Source organism: Chiloscyllium plagiosum, unplaced genomic scaffold, assembly GCF_037043375.1.
Source record: "Chiloscyllium plagiosum isolate Xiang-an unplaced genomic scaffold, Cpla_swu_hap1 HiC_scaffold_18, whole genome shotgun sequence".
Lineage (NCBI taxonomy): Eukaryota > Metazoa > Chordata > Chondrichthyes > Orectolobiformes > Hemiscylliidae > Chiloscyllium > Chiloscyllium plagiosum.
The window spans coordinates 97,961,703-97,981,277 of NW_028270156.1; the positions used below are offsets into that span (position 1 = coordinate 97,961,703).

Here is a 19,575-nt window from a genome sequence, read left to right on the forward strand (position 1 = left end):
TACTACAGAAACTAGCCGCAGCCGGCCGTGCTGCGATGCAGTGGCGTCCAGCACTGAAAGTTGAATCCGTTCTTCGTTTCACCTTTCTGTTTCCAATAGCTCGTTGTTTTCCAGCGTAATCGACCTCTTGAAAACGTAAAAAAAAAGACACGTTAAATTGATGACAAAATATAGACAAAGATGTCGTCGATGTTTGTACCGTAGGGCGAGGTGGAATAGGCTGGGACGACTTTCCCTGCAGCGTAACAGCTGCGACATGACCTTATGGAAGGGTGGTAAACTGAGTATTTACGTGTTTTATCCAAGTTGGTGTGAGTTGAAAACTCGACAGCATAGCTTTAATGTGAGTGGGCTGAAAGTGACAAAGGACCTGAGGCACATTTCCCATAAAGAAGGTTGTGCGTGTTTGGAATGATCTACCAGAGGAAGTGGAGGAGGCTATTACACTCAGAAAATTGCAAAGGTAATCGGGTGAGTTTCTGGATAGGATGCGTTTAGCGGGATTGGGGCCAAATGCTGGGGAACGGGACTTGTTTAATTTTGGCTATGTGGTGAGCATGGACGAGGTCCACCGAAGTATCTTTTTCCACGGTGTACCCCAATAACGTCACGTTGCTTCCACCGGCTTTAAAGGATTACTTTTTAGCGGAGTTTGCCATCGCAGTCTGTGGCACAATCATTTCGTCTGTTCGACTGCTCACGGGAAAAGTAGTATTGTGAAACACTGCAGAAACGAACGACTTCCTTACTTTAGCTCCGACTGACCATACTCTGTGAAATTTTCCCAGATCCTCAGCTGAGGATTTTTGCTGCTGGAAGTTACCTCAGAAACCCTGTTAAATCGAAATGTATTGAGCGAATCGCAAAACAGAAAGCATTTAACACGGAACACAAACAAAACTGGCATACCTCATGCATTTTCAGACACAGAGATGCATGAATGCTAAATGTGATACAATCCGAGGGCATGAGTCATAAAGTAATCTCACAACTAACAACAGGGCATTTCCAAACGACTCTTTCTAACATACTGCAGCCTTACTGCACCACGACTTTCCAGACAATGCTGAAAAGAGAGGAAGAAAGAACATAATAAGAATTGGCCGTAAAAAGTGAATTTCACCAAACACAGTCTCGATTAGATTACCTTTCCCTTCCGATGTTTCCAGGACGGAAATGAAGGAAATGGGAGAAATTCAACAAGGTATGACATCGAAATTCATTGGAACGATTTTCCCATTAGCTAGAAACCCAAATAACAACGAGTAGAGTCACCGTAGGACTTCGTTTCACAACAACGATGAAATAACAGTCTCCATTCGGTTCCAGTAAAAGCTCAACTTGCCTGGGACGGCAGAACTGATTGCGATTTTCCGAGCGGGAGGCGAACACGATCATGAGAGTAGAGACATTTTGAAATATTTGGCAGTATCCCACACCACAGTTAGTTCCCTGGGAAGCAAACCCATTTTACTTTTGTTTTCGACATCAATATACAGTGGGCACCGAAACAGCATTTTAACAAGCTGCAGCGTTGGAGTTGATCAGCAGAAATGGCAGTGGTGGGATTCGAACCCACGCCCCTTTCGAGACTGGAACCTGGATCCAGCGCCTTAGACCGCTCGGCCACACTACCAGCGGCCGCGCCGCCTCATTTTCTTCTATTTCTAATTGTGCTCCTGCATAACAACAGATGCAAAGTCACATGAAATGGGTTCAATGATTCCTCTCGGACTCGCACAGCTGCTGGGATGTGGCCGGCTACAATGTCAATTTCGCAGCAGATATTGATAGCCCATCAATCCAGACAAAAATCAATGTTCAGCTGAGCCTATCTTCTCAGACTCTTTTCAGCTACAAATGTATCTGTGAGTGCGTGAGAATATGGGTTCGCTTATGATTTGGTCAAACAACCATGAGCTGCTTGACATTACTGGAATTTCCATTCTCGCTTTGCTAAATGATTTCACCCATTGCTCGAAACAGGACGACTTTCACGTTTACACGGAACACGAAACACACCGGACTACAGGGAAAATGCAGAAACCTGAGCAGGCCGTGATCCACATCATACCGTGCAGCATAGTTTCAGTCACTGTGTCTGTTTTTTTTTCAGAATAAGAGCCCCAAAGAATGTTATCCACCCTAAAACCGGAGGTAGCATTACAATCCGAGAACGACAGATCACATTGTGAGAATGCTCTGACCTCGGAGCCAGTTCGAGATGCCACTTTCCTTGCCTTTTACCTTAACCGTGCAATTTGCTGCTGAGATGTTCACTCCTGGACATGAGCCACATGGATACCAACTGAGTTGGAAACCTGTGTGGGAATCGAGGAGAAGCGACTCAAGAAATTTTGCTTAATTCGGTGGTGCTTTTTAGAAATGCAGTTTCTGTTCACCTCAATCTAAAAGCCAGTTTCTGAACATAGTAACAGAAGTCAAAAGGTAATTACCTCACCCCACCCCCACTCCAGAAGAGGTGCTAACTGCCCTTGAGTGCTTTTTGTTCTCGATGTGAAGAGCTTTCACGCCTGAGTCACCTTCACGTCTCTGGTTGCTGAGTGAATCACAAAGAAGGAATTTCACCAGAGCTGCAACTGCCTCACTTCTCCACTCGCCCTCCCCGTTTACATTTTCCTGCTGGTCAGTGATTTAAAGAAAACCAAATGGATGCGATGTCATTCTGTAGCCTCTCTGTCGATTCCTCCGTTTCAGTTCCAACATGACTTAGATCTCGGGGCGGATCTTAATACTAGCGACGCTATGAATGCGCAAGTCGAAAGGTTCCTCTGAGAGTGCAATTTCTTTCATTGCTGTTGCTGATTGAATGAGCCACTAACGTGCGAATTGCTCCAAAACATGATTCAGGATATCTGGTGCCAATTCTCGCACATTGAATAGCGATTGACAGCTTCCAAATGAGGTCTTTCTGAGACGACCTTGGGGTACATTTGACAGGCAGACAAGTTCAGGAATTCGTGGTGCGCTGTGACACCAGAGCATCTGCTTCTTTCCTGTCTTTGAACCGAGCGGCCTGCGCAAGGAAGGCAAATGCGGTACTGCTTTTCGTGGAAGGATCAGAAGGCGGTAACTATACTCTCCAACAGAATGGCATATGATCAGAACCAGGTTGGAGAAAAACTTAACAACGCTTTGCACTGTAATTAAATGGAATTGCATTACATTTCACTCCCAGAGCAGATTTGATCAAGCAAATTCAAAGGCAGGTTTGCAGATGGGAAAGCATGCAAGAAAGCTCAGCTCTTGTCCATGTGAAAGGCTGCAGTTGAAGAACAAAGCAGTTTCTGCCCAGTTTCGAACTGGGGACCATTCGCTTGTTAGGTGAACGTGATGGCCACCATACTACAGAAACTAGCCGCAGCCGGCCGTGCTGCGATGCAGTGGCGTCCAGCACTGAAAGTTGAATCCGTTCTTCGTTTCACCTTTCTGTTTCCAATAGCTCGTTGTTTTCCAGCGTAATCGACCTCTTGAAAACGTAAAAAAAAAGACACGTTAAATTGATGACAAAATATAGACAAAGATGTCGTCGATGTTTGTACCGTAGGGCGAGGTGGAATAGGCTGGGACGACTTTCCCTGCAGCGTAACAGCTGCGACATGACCTTATGGAAGGGTGGTAAACTGAGTATTTACGTGTTTTATCCAAGTTGGTGTGAGTTGAAAACTCGACAGCATAGCTTTAATGTGAGTGGGCTGAAAGTGACAAAGGTCCTGAGGCACATTTCCCATAAAGAAGTTTGTGCGTGTTTGGAATGATCTACCAGAGGAAGTGGAGGAGGCTATTACACTCAGAAAATTGCAAAGGTAATCGGGTGAGTTTCTGGATAGGATGCGTTTAGCGGGATTGGGGCCAAATGCTGGGGAACGGGACTTGTTTAATTTTGGCTATGTGGTGAGCATGGACGAGGTCCACCGAAGTATCTTTTTCCACGGTGTACCCCAATAACGTCACGTTGCTTCCACCGGCTTTAAAGGATTACTTTTTAGCGGAGTTTGCCATCGCAGTCTGTGGCACAATCATTTCGTCTGTTCGACTGCTCACGGGAAAAGTAGTATTGTGAAACACTGCAGAAACGAACGACTTCCTTACTTTAGCTCCGACTGACCATACTCTGTGAAATTTTCCCAGATCCTCAGCTGAGGATTTTTGCTGCTGGAAGTTACCTCAGAAACCCTGTTAAATCGAAATGTATTGAGCGAATCGCAAAACAGAAAGCATTTAACACGGAACACAAACAAAACTGGCATACCTCATGCATTTTCAGACACAGAGATGCATGAATGCTAAATGTGATACAATCCGAGGGCATGAGTCATAAAGTAATCTCACAACTAACAACAGGGCATTTCCAAACGACTCTTTCTAACATACTGCAGCCTTACTGCACCACGACTTTCCAGACAATGCTGAAAAGAGAGGAAGAAAGAACATAATAAGAATTGGCCGTAAAAAGTGAATTTCACCAAACACAGTCTCGATTAGATTACCTTTCCCTTCCGATGTTTCCAGGACGGAAATGAAGGAAATGGGAGAAATTCAACAAGGTATGACATCGAAATTCATTGGAACGATTTTCCCATTAGCTAGAAACCCAAATAACAACGAGTAGAGTCACCGTAGGACTTCGTTTCACAACAACGATGAAATAACAGTCTCCATTCGGTTCCAGTAAAAGCTCAACTTGCCTGGGACGGCAGAACTGATTGCGATTTTCCGAGCGGGAGGCGAACACGATCATGAGAGTAGAGACATTTTGAAATATTTGGCAGTATCCCACACCACAGTTAGTTCCCTGGGAAGCAAACCCATTTTACTTTTGTTTTCGACATCAATATACAGTGGGCACCGAAACAGCATTTTAACAAGCTGCAGCGTTGTAGTTGTTCAGCAGAAATGGCAGTGGTGGGATTCGAACCCACGCCCCTTTCGAGACTGGAACCTGGATCCAGCGCCTTAGACCGCTCGGCCACACTACCAGCGGCCGCGCCGCCTCATTTTCTTCTGTTTCTAATTGTGCTCCTGCATAACAACAGATGCAAAGTCATATGAAATGGGTTCAATGATTCCTCTCGGACTCGCACAGCTGCTGGGATGTGGCCGGCTACAATGTCAATTTCGCAGCAGATATTGATAGCCCATCAATCCAGACAAAAATCAATGTTCAGCTGAGTCTATCTTCTCAGACTCTTTTCAGCTACAAATGTATCTGTGAGTGCGTGAGAATATGGGTTCGCTTATGATTTGGTCAAACAACCATGAGCTGCTTGACATTACTGGAATTTCCATTCTTGCTTTGCTAAATGATTTCACCCATTGCTCGAAACAGGACGACTTTCACGTTTACACGGAACACGAAACACACCGGACTACAGGGAAAATGCAGAAACCTGAGCAGGCCGTGATCCACATCATACCGTGCAGCATAGTTTCAGTCACTGTGTCTGTTTTTTTTTCAGAATAAGAGCCCCAAAGAATGTTCTCCACCCTAAAACCGGAGGTAGCATTACAATCCGAGAACGACAGATCACATTGTGAGAATGCTCTGACCTCGGAGCCAGTTCGAGATGCCACTTTCCTTGCCTTTTACCTTAACCGTGCAATATGCTGCTGAGATGTTCACTCCTGGACATGAGCCACATGGATACCAACTGAGTTGGAAACCTGTGTGGGAATCGAGGAGAAGCGACTCAAGAAATTTTGCTAAATTCCGTGGTGCTTTTTAGAAATGCAGTTTCTGTTCACCTCAATCTAAAAGCCAGTTTCTGAACATAGTAACAGAAGTCAAAAGGTAATTACCTCACCCCACCCCCACTCCAGAAGAGGTGCTAACTGCCCTTGAGTGCTTTTTGTTCTCGATGTGAAGAGCTTTCACGCCTGAGTCACCTTCACGTCTCTGGTTGCTGAGTGAATCACAAAGAAGGAATTTCACCAGAGCTGCAACTGCCTCACTTCTCCACTCGCCCTCCCCGTTTACATTTTCCTGCTGGTCAGTGATTTAAAGAAAACCAAATGGATGCGATGTCATTCTGTAGCCTCTCTGTCGATTCCTCCGTTTCAGTTCCAACATGACTTAGATCTCGGGGCGGATCTTAATACTAGCGACGCTATGAATGCGCAAGTCGAAAGGTTCCTCTGAGAGTGCAATTTCTTTCATTGCTGTTGCTGATTGAATGAGCCACTAACGTGCGAATTGCTCCAAAACATGATTCAGGATATCTGGTGCCAATTCTCGCACATTGAATAACGATTGACAGCTTCCAAATGAGGTCTTTCTGAGACGACCTTGGGGTACATTTGACAGGCAGACAAGTTCAGGAATTCGTGGTGCGCTGTGACACCAGAGCATCTGCTTCTTTCCTGTCTTTGAACCGAGCCGCCTGCGCAAGGAAGGCAAATGCGGTACTGCTTTTCGTGGAAGGATCAGAAGGCGGTAACTACACTCTCCAACAGAATGGCATATGATCAGAACCAGGTTGGAGAAAAACTTAACAACGCTTTGCACTGTAATTAAATGGAATTGCATTACATTTCACTCCCAGAGCAGATTTGATCAAGCAAATTCAAAGGCAGGTTTGCAGATGGGAAAGCATGCCAGAAAGGTCAGCTCTTGTCCATGTAAAAGGCTGCAGTTGAAGAACAAAGCAGTTTCTGCCCAGTTTCGAACTGGGGACCTTTCGCTTGTTAGGTGAACGTGATGGCCACCATACTACAGAAACTAGCCGCAGCCGGCCGTGCTGCGATGCAGTGGCGTCCATCACTGAAAGTTGAATCCGTTCTTCGTTTCACCTTTCTGTTTCCAATAGCTCGTTGTTTTCCAGCGTAATCGACCTCTTGAAAACGTAAAAAAAAAGACACGTTAAATTGATGACAAAATATAGACAAAGATGTCGTCGATGTTTGTACCGTAGGGCGAGGTGGAATAGGCTGGGACGACTTTCCCTGCAGCGTAACAGCTGCGACATGACCTTATGGAAGGGTGGTAAACTGAGTATTTACGTGTTTTATCCAAGTTGGTGTGAGTTGAAAACTCGACAGCATAGCTTTAATGTGAGTGGGCTGAAAGTGACAAAGGACCTGAGGCACATTTCCCATAAAGAAGTTTGTGCGTGTTTGGAATGATCTACCAGAGGAAGTGGAGGAGGCTATTACACTCAGAAAATTGCAAAGGTAATCGGGTGAGTTTCTGGATAGGATGCGTTTAGCGGGATTGGGGCCAAATGCTGGGGAACGGGACTTGTTTAATTTTGGCTATGTGGTGAGCATGGACGAGGTCCACCGAAGTATCTTTTTCCACGGTGTACCCCAATAACGTCACGTTGCTTCCACCGGCTTTAAAGGATTACTTTTTAGCGGAGTTTGCCATCGCAGTCTGTGGCACAATCATTTCGTCTGTTCGACTGCTCACGGGAAAAGTAGTATTGTGAAACACTGCAGAAACGAACGACTTCCTTACTTTAGCTCCGACTGACCATACTCTGTGAAATTTTCCCAGATCCTCAGCTGAGGATTTTTGCTGCTGGAAGTTACCTCAGAAACCCTGTTAAATCGAAATGTATTGAGCGAATCGCAAAACAGAAAGCATTTAACACGGAACACAAACAAAACTGGCATACCTCATGCATTTTCAGACACAGAGATGCATGAATGCTAAATGTGATACAATCCGAGGGCATGAGTCATAAAGTAATCTCACAACTAACAACAGGGCATTTCCAAACGACTCTTTCTAACATACTGCAGCCTTACTGCACCACGACTTTCCAGACAATGCTGAAAAGAGAGGAAGAAAGAACATAATAAGAATTGGCCGTAAAAAGTGAATTTCACCAAACACAGTCTCGATTAGATTACCTTTCCCTTCCGATGTTTCCAGGACGGAAATGAAGGAAATGGGAGAAATTCAACAAGGTATGACATCGAAATTCATTGGAACGATTTTCCCATTAGCTAGAAACCCAAATAACAACGAGTAGAGTCACCGTAGGACTTCGTTTCACAACAACGATGAAATAACAGTCTCCATTCGGTTCCAGTAAAAGCTCAACTTGCCTGGGACGGCAGAACTGATTGCGATTTTCCGAGCGGGAGGCGAACACGATCATGAGAGTAGAGACATTTTGAAATATTTGGCAGTATCCCACACCACAGTTAGTTCCCTGGGAAGCAAACCCATTTTACTTTTGTTTTCGACATCAATATACAGTGGGCACCGAAACAGCATTTTAACAAGCTGCAGCGTTGGAGTTGATCAGCAGAAATGGCAGTGGTGGGATTCGAACCCACGCCCCTTTCGAGACTGGAACCTGGATCCAGCGCCTTAGACCGCTCGGCCACACTACCAGCGGCCGCGCCGCCTCATTTTCTTCTATTTCTAATTGTGCTCCTGCATAACAACAGATGCAAAGTCACATGAAATGGGTTCAATGATTCCTCTCGGACTCGCACAGCTGCTGGGATGTGGCCGGCTACAATGTCAATTTCGCAGCAGATATTGATAGCCCATCAATCCAGACAAAAATCAATGTTCAGCTGAGTCTATCTTCTCAGACTCTTTTCAGCTACAAATGTATCTGTGAGTGCGTGAGAATATGGGTTCGCTTATGATTTGGTCAAACAACCATGAGCTGCTTGACATTACTGGAATTTCCATTCTTGCTTTGCTAAATGATTTCACCCATTGCTCGAAACAGGACGACTTTCACGTTTACACGGAACACGAAACACACCGGACTACAGGGAAAATGCAGAAACCTGAGCAGGCCGTGATCCACATCATACCGTGCAGCATAGTTTCAGTCACTGTGTCTGTTTTTTTTTCAGAATAAGAGCCCCAAAGAATGTTATCCACCCTAAAACCGGAGGTAGCATTACAATCCGAGAACGACAGATCACATTGTGAGAATGCTCTGACCTCGGAGCCAGTTCGAGATGCCACTTTCCTTGCCTTTTACCTTAACCGTGCAATTTGCTGCTGAGATGTTCACTCCTGGACATGAGCCACATGGATACCAACTGAGTTGGAAACCTGTGTGGGAATCGAGGAGAAGCGACTCAAGAAATTTTGCTAAATTCGGTGGTGCTTTTTAGAAATGCAGTTTCTGTTCACCTCAATCTAAAAGCCAGTTTCTGAACATAGTAACAGAAGTCAAAAGGTAATTACCTCACCCCACCCCCACTCCAGAAGAGGTGCTAACTGCCCTTGAGTGCTTTTTGTTCTCGATGTGAAGAGCTTTCACGCCTGAGTCACCTTCACGTCTCTGGTTGCTGAGTGAATCACAAAGAAGGAATTTCACCAGAGCTGCAACTGCCTCACTTCTCCACTCGCCCTCCCCGTTTACATTTTCCTGCTGGTCAGTGATTTAAAGAAAACCAAATGGATGCGATGTCATTCTGTAGCCTCTCTGTCGATTCCTCCGTTTCAGTTCCAACATGACTTAGATCTCGGTGCGGATCTTAATACTAGCGACGCTATGAATGCGCAAGTCGAAAGGTTCCTCTGAGAGTGCAATTTCTTTCATTGCTGTTGCTGATTGAATGAGCCACTAACGTGCGAATTGCTCCAAAACATGATTCAGGATATCTGGTGCCAATTCTCGCACATTGAATAACGATTGACAGCTTCCAAATGAGGTCTTTCTGAGACGACCTTGGGGTACATTTGACAGGCAGACAAGTTCAGGAATTCGTGGTGCGCTGTGACACCAGAGCATCTGCTTCTTTCCTGTCTTTGAACCGAGCCGCCTGCGCAAGGAAGGCAAATGCGGTACTGCTTTTCGTGGAAGGATCAGAAGGCGGTAACTACACTCTCCAACAGAATGGCATATGATCAGAACCAGGTTGGAGAAAAACTTAACAACGCTTTGCACTGTAATTAAATGGAATTGCATTACATTTCACTCCCAGAGCAGATTTGATCAAGCAAATTCAAAGGCAGGTTTGCAGATGGGAAAGCATGCAAGAAAGCTCAGCTCTTGTCCATGTCAAAGGCTGCAGTTGAAGAACAAAGCAGTTTCTGCCCAGTTTCGAACTGGGGACCATTCGCGTGGAAGGCGAACGTGATGACCACCACACTACAGAAACTAGCCGCCGCCGGCCGTGCTGCGGCACAGTGGCGTCCAGCACTGAAAGTTGAATCCGTTCTTCGTTTCACCTTTCTGTTTCCAATAGCTCGTTGTTTTCCAGCGTAATCGACCTCTTGAAAGCGTAAAAAAAAAGACACGTTAAATTGATGACAAAATATAGACAAAGATGTCGTCGATGTTTGTACCGTAGGGCGAGGTGGAATAGGCTGGGACGACTTTCCCTGCAGCGTAACAGCTGCGACATGACCTTATGGAAGGGTGGTAAACTGAGTATTTACGTGTTTTATCCAAGTTGGTGTGAGTTGAAAACTCGACAGCATAGCTTTAATGTGAGTGGGCTGAAAGTGACAAAGGACCTGAGGCACATTTCCCATAAAGAAGGTTGTGCGTGTTTGGAATGATCTACCAGAGGAAGTGGAGGAGGCTATTACACTCAGAAAATTGCAAAGGTAATCGGGTGAGTTTCTGGATAGGATGCGTTTAGCGGGATTGGGGCCAAATGCTGGGGAACGGGACTTGTTTAATTTTGGCTATGTGGTGAGCATGGACGAGGTCCACCGAAGTATCTTTTTCCACGGTGTACCCCAATAACGTCACGTTGCTTCCACCGGCTTTAAAGGATTACTTTTTAGCGGAGTTTGCCATCGCAGTCTGTGGCACAATCATTTCGTCTGTTCGACTGCTCACGGGAAAGGTAGTATTGTGAAACACTGCAGAAACGAACGACTTCCTTACTTTAGCTCCGACTGACCATACTCTGTGAAATTTTCCCAGATCCTCAGCTGAGGATTTTTGCTGCTGGAAGTTACCTCAGAAACCCTGTTAAATCGAAATGTATTGAGCGAATCGCAAAACAGAAAGCATTTAACACGGAACACAAACAAAACTGGCATACCTCATGCATTTTCAGACACAGAGATGCATGAATGCTAAATGTGATACAATCCGAGGGCATGAGTCATAAAGTAATCTCACAACTAACAACAGGGCATTTCCAAACGACTCTTTCTAACATACTGCAGCCTTACTGCACCACGACTTTCCAGACAATGCTGAAAAGAGAGGAAGAAAGAACATAATAAGAATTGGCCGTAAAAAGTGAATTTCACCAAACACAGTCTCGATTAGATTACCTTTCCCTTCCGATGTTTCCAGGACGGAAATGAAGGAAATGGGAGAAATTCAACAAGGTATGACATCGAAATTCATTGGAACGATTTTCCCATTATCTAGGAACCCAAATAACAACGAGTAGAGTCACCGTAGGACTTCGTTTCACAACAACGATGAAATAACAGTCTCCATTCGGTTCCAGTAAAAGCCCAACTTGCCTGGGACGGCAGAACTGTTTGCGATTTTCCGAGCGGGAGGCGAACACGATCATGAGAGTAGAGACATTTTGAAATATTTGGCAGTATCCCACACCACAGTTAGTTCCCTGGGAAGCAAATCCATTTTACTTTTGTTTCCGACATCAATATACAGTGGGCACCGAAACAGCATTTTAACAAGCTGCAGCGTTGGAGTTGATCAGCAGAAATGGCAGTGGTGGGATTCGAACCCACGCCCCTTTCGAGACTGGAACCTGGATCCAGCGCCTTAGACCGCTCGGCCACACTACCAGCGGCCGCGCCGCCTCATTTTCTTCTATTTCTAATTGTGCTCCTGCATAACAACAGATGCAAAGTCACATGAAATGGGTTCAATGATTCCTCTCGGACTCGCACAGCTGCTGGGATGTGGCCGGCTACAATGTCAATTTCGCAGCAGATATTGATAGCCCATCAATCCAGACAAAAATCAATGTTCAGCTGAGTCTATCTTCTCAGACTCTTTTCAGCTACAAATGTATCTGTGAGTGCGTGAGAATATGGGTTCGCTTATGATTTGGTCAAACAACCATGAGCTGCTTGACATTACTGGAATTTCCATTCTTGCTTTGCTAAATGATTTCACCCATTGCTCGAAACAGGACGACTTTCACGTTTACACGGAACACGAAACACACCGGACTACAGGGAAAATGCAGAAACCTGAGCAGGCCGTGATCCACATCATACCGTGCAGCATAGTTTCAGTCACTGTGTCTGTTTTTTTTTCAGAATAAGAGCCCCAAAGAATGTTATCCACCCTAAAACCGGAGGTAGCATTACAATCCGAGAACGACAGATCACATTGTGAGAATGCTCTGACCTCGGAGCCAGTTCGAGATGCCACTTTCCTTGCCTTTTACCTTAACCGTGCAATTTGCTGCTGAGATGTTCACTCCTGGACATGAGCCACATGGATACCAACTGAGTTGGAAACCTGTGTGGGAATCGAGGAGAAGCGACTCAAGAAATTTTGCTAAATTCGGTGGTGCTTTTTAGAAATGCAGTTTCTGTTCACCTCAATCTAAAAGCCAGTTCCTGAACATAGTAACAGAAGTCAAAAGGTAATTACCTCACCCCACCCCCACTCCAGAAGAGGTGCTAACTGCCCTTGAGTGCTTTTTGTTCTCGATGTGAAGAGCTTTCACGCCTGAGTCACCTTCACGTCTCTGGTTGCTGAGTGAATCACAAAGAAGGAATTTCACCAGAGCTGCAACTGCCTCACTTCTCCACTCGCCCTCCCCGTTAACATTTTCCTGCTGGTCAGTGATTTAAAGAAAACCAAATGGATGCGATGTCATTCTGTAGCCTCTCTGTCGATTCCTCCGTTTCAGTTCCAACATGACTTAGATCTCGGTGCGGATCTTAATACTAGCGACGCTATGAATGCGCAAGTCGAAAGGTTCCTCTGAGAGTGCAATTTCTTTCATTGCTGTTGCTGATTGAATGAGCCACTAACGTGCGAATTGCTCCAAAACATGATTCAGGATATCTGGTGCCAATTCTCGCACATTGAATAACGATTGACAGCTTCCAAATGAGGTCTTTCTGAGACGACCTTGGGGTACATTTGACAGGCAGACAAGTTCAGGAATTCGTGGTGCGCTGTGACACCAGAGCATCTGCTTCTTTCCTGTCTTTGAACCGAGCCGCCTGCGCAAGGAAGGCAAATGCGGTACTGCTTTTCGTGGAAGGATCAGAAGGCGGTAACTACACTCTCCAACAGAATGGCATATGATCAGAACCAGGTTGGAGAAAAACTTAACAACGCTTTGCACTGTAATTAAATGGAATTGCATTACATTTCACTCCCAGAGCAGATTTGATCAAGCAAATTCAAAGGCAGGTTTGCAGATGGGAAAGCATGCAAGAAAGCTCAGCTCTTGTCCATGTCAAAGGCTGCAGTTGAAGAACAAAGCAGTTTCTGTCCAGTTTCGAACTGGGGACCATTCGCGTGTTAGGCGAACGTGATGACCACCACACTACAGAAACAAGCCGCCGCCGGCCGTGCTCCGGCACAGTGGCGTGAAGCACTGAAAGTTGAATCCGTTCTTCGTTTCACCTTTCTGTTTCCAATAGCTCGTTGTTTTCCAGCGTAATCGACCTCTTGAAAACGTAAAAAAAAAGACACGTTAAATTGATGACAAAATATAGACAAAGATGTCGTCGATGTTTGTACCGTAGGGCGAGGTGGAATAGGCTGGGACGACTTTCCCTGCAGCGTAACAGCTGCGACATGACCTTATGGAAGGGTGGTAAACTGAGTATTTACGTGTTTTATCCAAGTTGGTGTGAGTTGAAAACTCGACAGCATAGCTTTAATGTGAGTGGGCTGAAAGTGACAAAGGACCTGAGGCACATTTCCCATAAAGAAGGTTGTGCGTGTTTGGAATGATCTACCAGAGGAAGTGGAGGAGGCTATTACACTCAGAAAATTGCAAAGGTAATCGGGTGAGTTTCTGGATAGGATGCGTTTAGCGGGATTGGGGCCAAATGCTGGGGAACGGGACTTGTTTAATTTTGGCTATGTGGTGAGCATGGACGAGGTCCACCGAAGTATCTTTTTCCACGGTGTACCCCAATAACGTCACGTTGCTTCCACCGGCTTTAAAGGATTACTTTTTAGCGGAGTTTGCCATCGCAGTCTGTGGCACAATCATTTCGTCTGTTCGACTGCTCACGGGAAAGGTAGTATTGTGAAACACTGCAGAAACGAACGACTTCCTTACTTTAGCTCCGACTGACCATACTCTGTGAAATTTTCCCAGATCCTCAGCTGAGGATTTTTGCTGCTGGAAGTTACCTCAGAAACCCTGTTAAATCGAAATGTATTGAGCGAATCGCAAAACAGAAAGCATTTAACACGGAACACAAACAAAACTGGCATACCTCATGCATTTTCAGACACAGAGATGCATGAATGCTAAATGTGATACAATCCGAGGGCATGAGTCATAAAGTAATCTCACAACTAACAACAGGGCATTTCCAAACGACTCTTTCTAACATACTGCAGCCTTACTGCACCACGACTTTCCAGACAATGCTGAAAAGAGAGGAAGAAAGAACATAATAAGAATTGGCCGTAAAAAGTGAATTTCACCAAACACAGTCTCGATTAGATTACCTTTCCCTTCCGATGTTTCCAGGACGGAAATGAAGGAAATGGGAGAAATTCAACAAGGTATGACATCGAAATTCATTGGAACGATTTTCCCATTATCTAGGAACCCAAATAACAACGAGTAGAGTCACCGTAGGACTTCGTTTCACAACAACGATGAAATAACAGTCTCCATTCGGTTCCAGTAAAAGCCCAACTTGCCTGGGACGGCAGAACTGTTTGCGATTTTCCGAGCGGGAGGCGAACACGATCATGAGAGTAGAGACATTTTGAAATATTTGGCAGTATCCCACACCACAGTTAGTTCCCTGGGAAGCAAATCCATTTTACTTTTGTTTCCGACATCAATATACAGTGGGCACCGAAACAGCATTTTAACAAGCTGCAGCGTTGGAGTTGATCAGCAGAAATGGCAGTGGTGGGATTCGAACCCACGCCCCTTTCGAGACTGGAACCTGGATCCAGCGCCTTAGACCGCTCGGCCACACTGCCAGCGGCCGCGCCGCCTCATTTTCTTCTATTTCTAATTGTGCTCCTGCATAACAACAGATGCAAAGTCTTATGAAATGGGTTCAATGATTCCTCTCGGACTCGCACAGCTGCTGGGATGTGGCCGGCTACAATGTCAATTTCGCAGCAGATATTGATAGCCCATCAATCCAGACAAAAATCAATGTTCAGCTGAGTCTATCTTCTCAGACTCTTTTCAGCTACAAATGTATCTGTGAGTGCGTGAGAATATGGGTTCGCTTATGATTTGGTCAAACAACCATGAGATGCTTGACATTACTGGAATTTCCATTCTTGCTTTGCTAAATGATTTCACCCATTGCTCGAAACAGGACGACTTTCACGTTTACACGGAACACGAAACACACCGGACTACAGGGAAAATGCACAAACCTGAGCAGGCCGTGATCCACATCATACCGTGCAGCATAGTTTCAGTCACTGTGTCTGTTTTTTTTTTCAGAATAAGAGCCCCAAAGAATGTTCTCCACCCTAAAACCGGAGGTAGCATTACAATCCGAGAACGACAGATCACATTGTGAGAATGCTCTGACCTCGGAGCCAGTTCGAGATGCCACTTTCCTTGCCTTTTACCTTAACCGTGCAATTTGCTGCTGAGATGTTCACTGCTGGACATGAGCCACATGGATACCAACTGAGTTGGAAACATGTGTGGGAATCAAGGAGAAGCGACTCAAGAAATTTTGCTAAATTCGGTGGTGCTTTTTAGAAATGCAGTTTCTGTTCACCTCAATCTAAAAGCCAGTTTCTGAACATAGTAACAGAAGTCAAAAGGTAATTATTTCACCCCACCCCCACTCCAGAAGAGGTGCTAACTGCCCTTGAGTGCTTTTTGTTCTCGATGTGAAGAGCTTTCACGCCTGAGTCACCTTCACGTCTCTGGTTGCTGAGTGAATCACAAAGAAGGAATTTCACCAGAGCTGCAACTGCCTCACTTCTCCACTCGCCCTCCCCGTTTACATTTTCCTGCTGGTCAGTGATTTAAAGAAAACCAAATGGATGCGATGTCATTCTGTAGCCTCTCTGTCGATTCCTCCGTTTCAGTTCCAACATGACTTAGATCTCGGGGCGGATCTTAATACTAGCGACGCTATGAATGCGCAAGTCGAAAGGTTCCTCTGAGAGTGCAATTTCTTTCATTGCTGTTGCTGATTGAATGAGCCACTAACGTGCGAATTGCTCCAAAACATGATTCAGGATATCTGGTGCCAATTCTCGCACATTGAATAACGATTGACAGCTTCCAAATGAGGTCTTTCTGAGACGACCTTGGGGTACATTTGACAGGCAGACAAGTTCAGGAATTCGTGGTGCGCTGTGACACCAGAGCATCTGCTTCTTTCCTGTCTTTGAACCGAGCCGCCTGCGCAAGGAAGGCAAATGCGGAACTGCTTTTCGTGGAAGGATCAGAAGGCGGTAACTACACTCTCCAACAGAATGGCATATGATCAGAACCAGGTTGGAGAAAAACTTAACAACGCTTTGCACTGTAATTAAATGGGATTGCATTACATTTCACTCCCAGAGCAGATTTGATCAAGCAAAATCAAAGGCAGATTTGCAGATGGGAAAGCATGCAAGAAAGCTCAGCTCTTGTCCATGTCAAAGGCTGCAGTTGAAGAACAAAGCAGTTTCTGCCCAGTTTCGAACTGGGGACCATTCGCGTGTTAGGCGAACGTGATGACCACCACACTACAGAAACAAGCCGCCGCCGGCCGTGCTGCGGCACAGTGGCGTCCAGCACTGAAAGTTGAATCGGTTCTTCGTTTCACCTTTCTGTTTCCAATAGCTCGTTGTTGTCCAGCGTAATCGACCTCTTGAAAACGTAAAAAAAAAAAAGACACGTTAAATTGATGACAAAATATAGACAAAGATGTCGTCGATGTTTGTATCGTAGGGCGAGGTGGAATAGGCTGGGACGACTTTCCCTGCAGCGTAACAGCTGCGACATGACCTTATGGAAGGGTGGTAAACTGAGTATTTACGTGTTTTATCCAAGTTGGTGTGAGTTGAAAACTCGACAGCATAGCTTTAATGTGAGTGGGCTGAAAGTGACAAAGGACCTGAGGCACATTTCCCATAAAGAAGGTTGTGCGTGTTTGGAATGATCTACCAGAGGAAGTGGAGGAGGCTATTACACTCAGAAAATTGCAAAGGTAATCGGGTGAGTTTCTGGATAGGATGCGTTTAGCGGGATTGGGGCCAAATGCTGGGGAACGGGACTTGTTTAATTTTGGCTATGTGGTGAGCATGGACGAGGTCCACCGAAGTATCTTTTTCCACGGTGTACCCCAATAACGTCACGTTGCTTCCACCGGCTTTAAAGGATTACTTTTTAGCGGAGTTTGCCATCGCAGTCTGTGGCACAATCATTTCGTCTGTTCGACTGCTCACGGGAAAGGTAGTATTGTGAAACACTGCAGAAACGAACGACTTCCTTACTTTAGCTCCGACTGACCATACTCTGTGAAATTTTCCCAGATCCTCAGCTGAGGATTTTTGCTGCTGGAAGTTACCTCAGAAACCCTGTTAAATCGAAATGTATTGAGCGAATCGCAAAACAGAAAGCATTTAACACGGAACACAAACAAAACTGGCATACCTCATGCATTTTCAGACACAGAGATGCATGAATGCTAAATGTGATACAATCCGAGGGCATGAGTCATAAAGTAATCTCACAACTAACAACAGGGCATTTCCAAACGACTCTTTCTAACATACTGCAGCCTTACTGCACCACGACTTTCCAGACAATGCTGAAAAGAGAGGAAGAAAGAACATAATAAGAATTGGCCGTAAAAAGTGAATTTCACCAAACACAGTCTCGATTAGATTACCTTTCCCTTCCGATGTTTCCAGGACGGAAATGAAGGAAATGGGAGAAATTCAACAAGGTATGACATCGAAATTCATTGGAACGATTTTCCCATTATCTAGGAACCCAAATAACAACGAGTAGAGTCACCGTAGGACTTCGTTTCACAACAACGATGAAATAACAGTCTCCATTCGGTTCCAGTAAAAGCCCAACTTGCCTGGGACGGCAGAACTGTTTGCGATTTTCCGAGCGGGAGGCGAACACGATCATGAGAGTAGAGACATTTTGAAATATTTGGCAGTATCCCACACCACAGTTAGTTCCCTGGGAAGCAAATCCATTTTACTTTTGTTTCCGACATCAATATACAGTGGGCACCGAAACAGCATTTTAACAAGCTGCAGCGTTGGAGTTGATCAGCAGAAATGGCAGTGGTGGGATTCGAACCCACGCCCCTTTCGAGACTGGAACCTGGATCCAGCGCCTTAGACCGCTCGGCCACACTGCCAGCGGCCGCGCCGCCTCATTTTCTTCTATTTCTAATTGTGCTCCTGCATAACAACAGATGCAAAGTCTTATGAAATGGGTTCAATGATTCCTCTCGGACTCGCACAGCTGCTGGGATGTGGCCGGCTACAATGTCAATTTCGCAGCAGATATTGATAGCCCATCAATCCAGACAAAAATCAATGTTCAGCTGAGTCTATCTTCTCAGACTCTTTTCAGCTACAAATGTATCTGTGAGTGCGTGAGAATATGGGTTCGCTTATGATTTGGTCAAACAACCATGAGATGCTTGACATTACTGGAATTTCCATTCTTGCTTTGCTAAATGATTTCACCCATTGCTCGAAACAGGACGACTTTCACGTTTACACGGAACACGAAACACACCGGACTACAGGGAAAATGCACAAACCTGAGCAGGCCGTGATCCACATCATACCGTGCAGCATAGTTTCAGTCACTGTGTCTGTTTTTTTTTTCAGAATAAGAGCCCCAAAGAATGTTCTCCACCCTAAAACCGGAGGTAGCATTACAATCCGAGAACGACAGATCACATTGTGAGAATGCTCTGACCTCGGAGCCAGTTCGAGATGCCACTTTCCTTGCCTTTTACCTTAACCGTGCAATTTGCTGCTGAGATGTTCACTGCTGGACATGAGCCACATGGATACCAACTGAGTTGGAAACATGTGTGGGAATCAAGGAGAAGCGACTCAAGAAATTTTGCTAAATTCGGTGGTGCTTTTTAGAAATGCAGTTTCTGTTCACCTCAATCTAAAAGCCAGTTTCTGAACATAGTAACAGAAGTCAAAAGGTAATTATTTCACCCCACCCCCACTCCAGAAGAGGTGCTAACTGCCCTTGAGTGCTTTTTGTTCTCGATGTGAAGAGCTTTCACGCCTGAGTCACCTTCACGTCTCTGGTTGCTGAGTGAATCACAAAGAAGGAATTTCACCAGAGCTGCAACTGCCTCACTTCTCCACTCGCCCTCCCCGTTTACATTTTCCTGCTGGTCAGTGATTTAAAGAAAACCAAATGGATGCGATGTCATTCTGTAGCCTCTCTGTCGATTCCTCCGTTTCAGTTCCAACATGACTTAGATCTCGGGGCGGATCT

General features: G+C 45.3%; 7 non-coding genes across 7 annotated transcripts; all 7 read right to left on the reverse strand.

Moving 5' to 3' along the window:
* Nucleotides 1-1,554: 1,554 nt before the first annotated feature.
* On the reverse strand, nt 1,555-1,636 carry trnal-cag (transfer RNA leucine (anticodon CAG)). The gene has a single exon. It is a non-coding gene; the product is annotated as a tRNA-Leu (tRNA).
* A 3,282-nt stretch (nt 1,637-4,918) lies between these two features.
* On the reverse strand, nt 4,919-5,000 carry trnal-cag (transfer RNA leucine (anticodon CAG)). The gene has a single exon. It is a non-coding gene; the product is annotated as a tRNA-Leu (tRNA).
* A 3,282-nt stretch (nt 5,001-8,282) lies between these two features.
* On the reverse strand, nt 8,283-8,364 carry trnal-cag (transfer RNA leucine (anticodon CAG)). Its single transcript has one exon. It is a non-coding gene; the product is annotated as a tRNA-Leu (tRNA).
* Nucleotides 8,365-10,031: 1,667 nt separating this feature from the next.
* On the reverse strand, nt 10,032-10,104 carry trnag-ucc (transfer RNA glycine (anticodon UCC)). The gene has a single exon. It is a non-coding gene; the product is annotated as a tRNA-Gly (tRNA).
* Nucleotides 10,105-11,646: 1,542 nt separating this feature from the next.
* Nucleotides 11,647-11,728, reverse strand: trnal-cag (transfer RNA leucine (anticodon CAG)). The gene has a single exon. It is a non-coding gene; the product is annotated as a tRNA-Leu (tRNA).
* A 3,282-nt stretch (nt 11,729-15,010) lies between these two features.
* trnal-cag (transfer RNA leucine (anticodon CAG)) lies at nt 15,011-15,092 on the reverse strand. Its single transcript has one exon. It is a non-coding gene; the product is annotated as a tRNA-Leu (tRNA).
* Nucleotides 15,093-18,378: 3,286 nt separating this feature from the next.
* trnal-cag (transfer RNA leucine (anticodon CAG)) lies at nt 18,379-18,460 on the reverse strand. The gene has a single exon. It is a non-coding gene; the product is annotated as a tRNA-Leu (tRNA).
* Between the last annotated feature and the right edge of the window lie 1,115 nt (nt 18,461-19,575).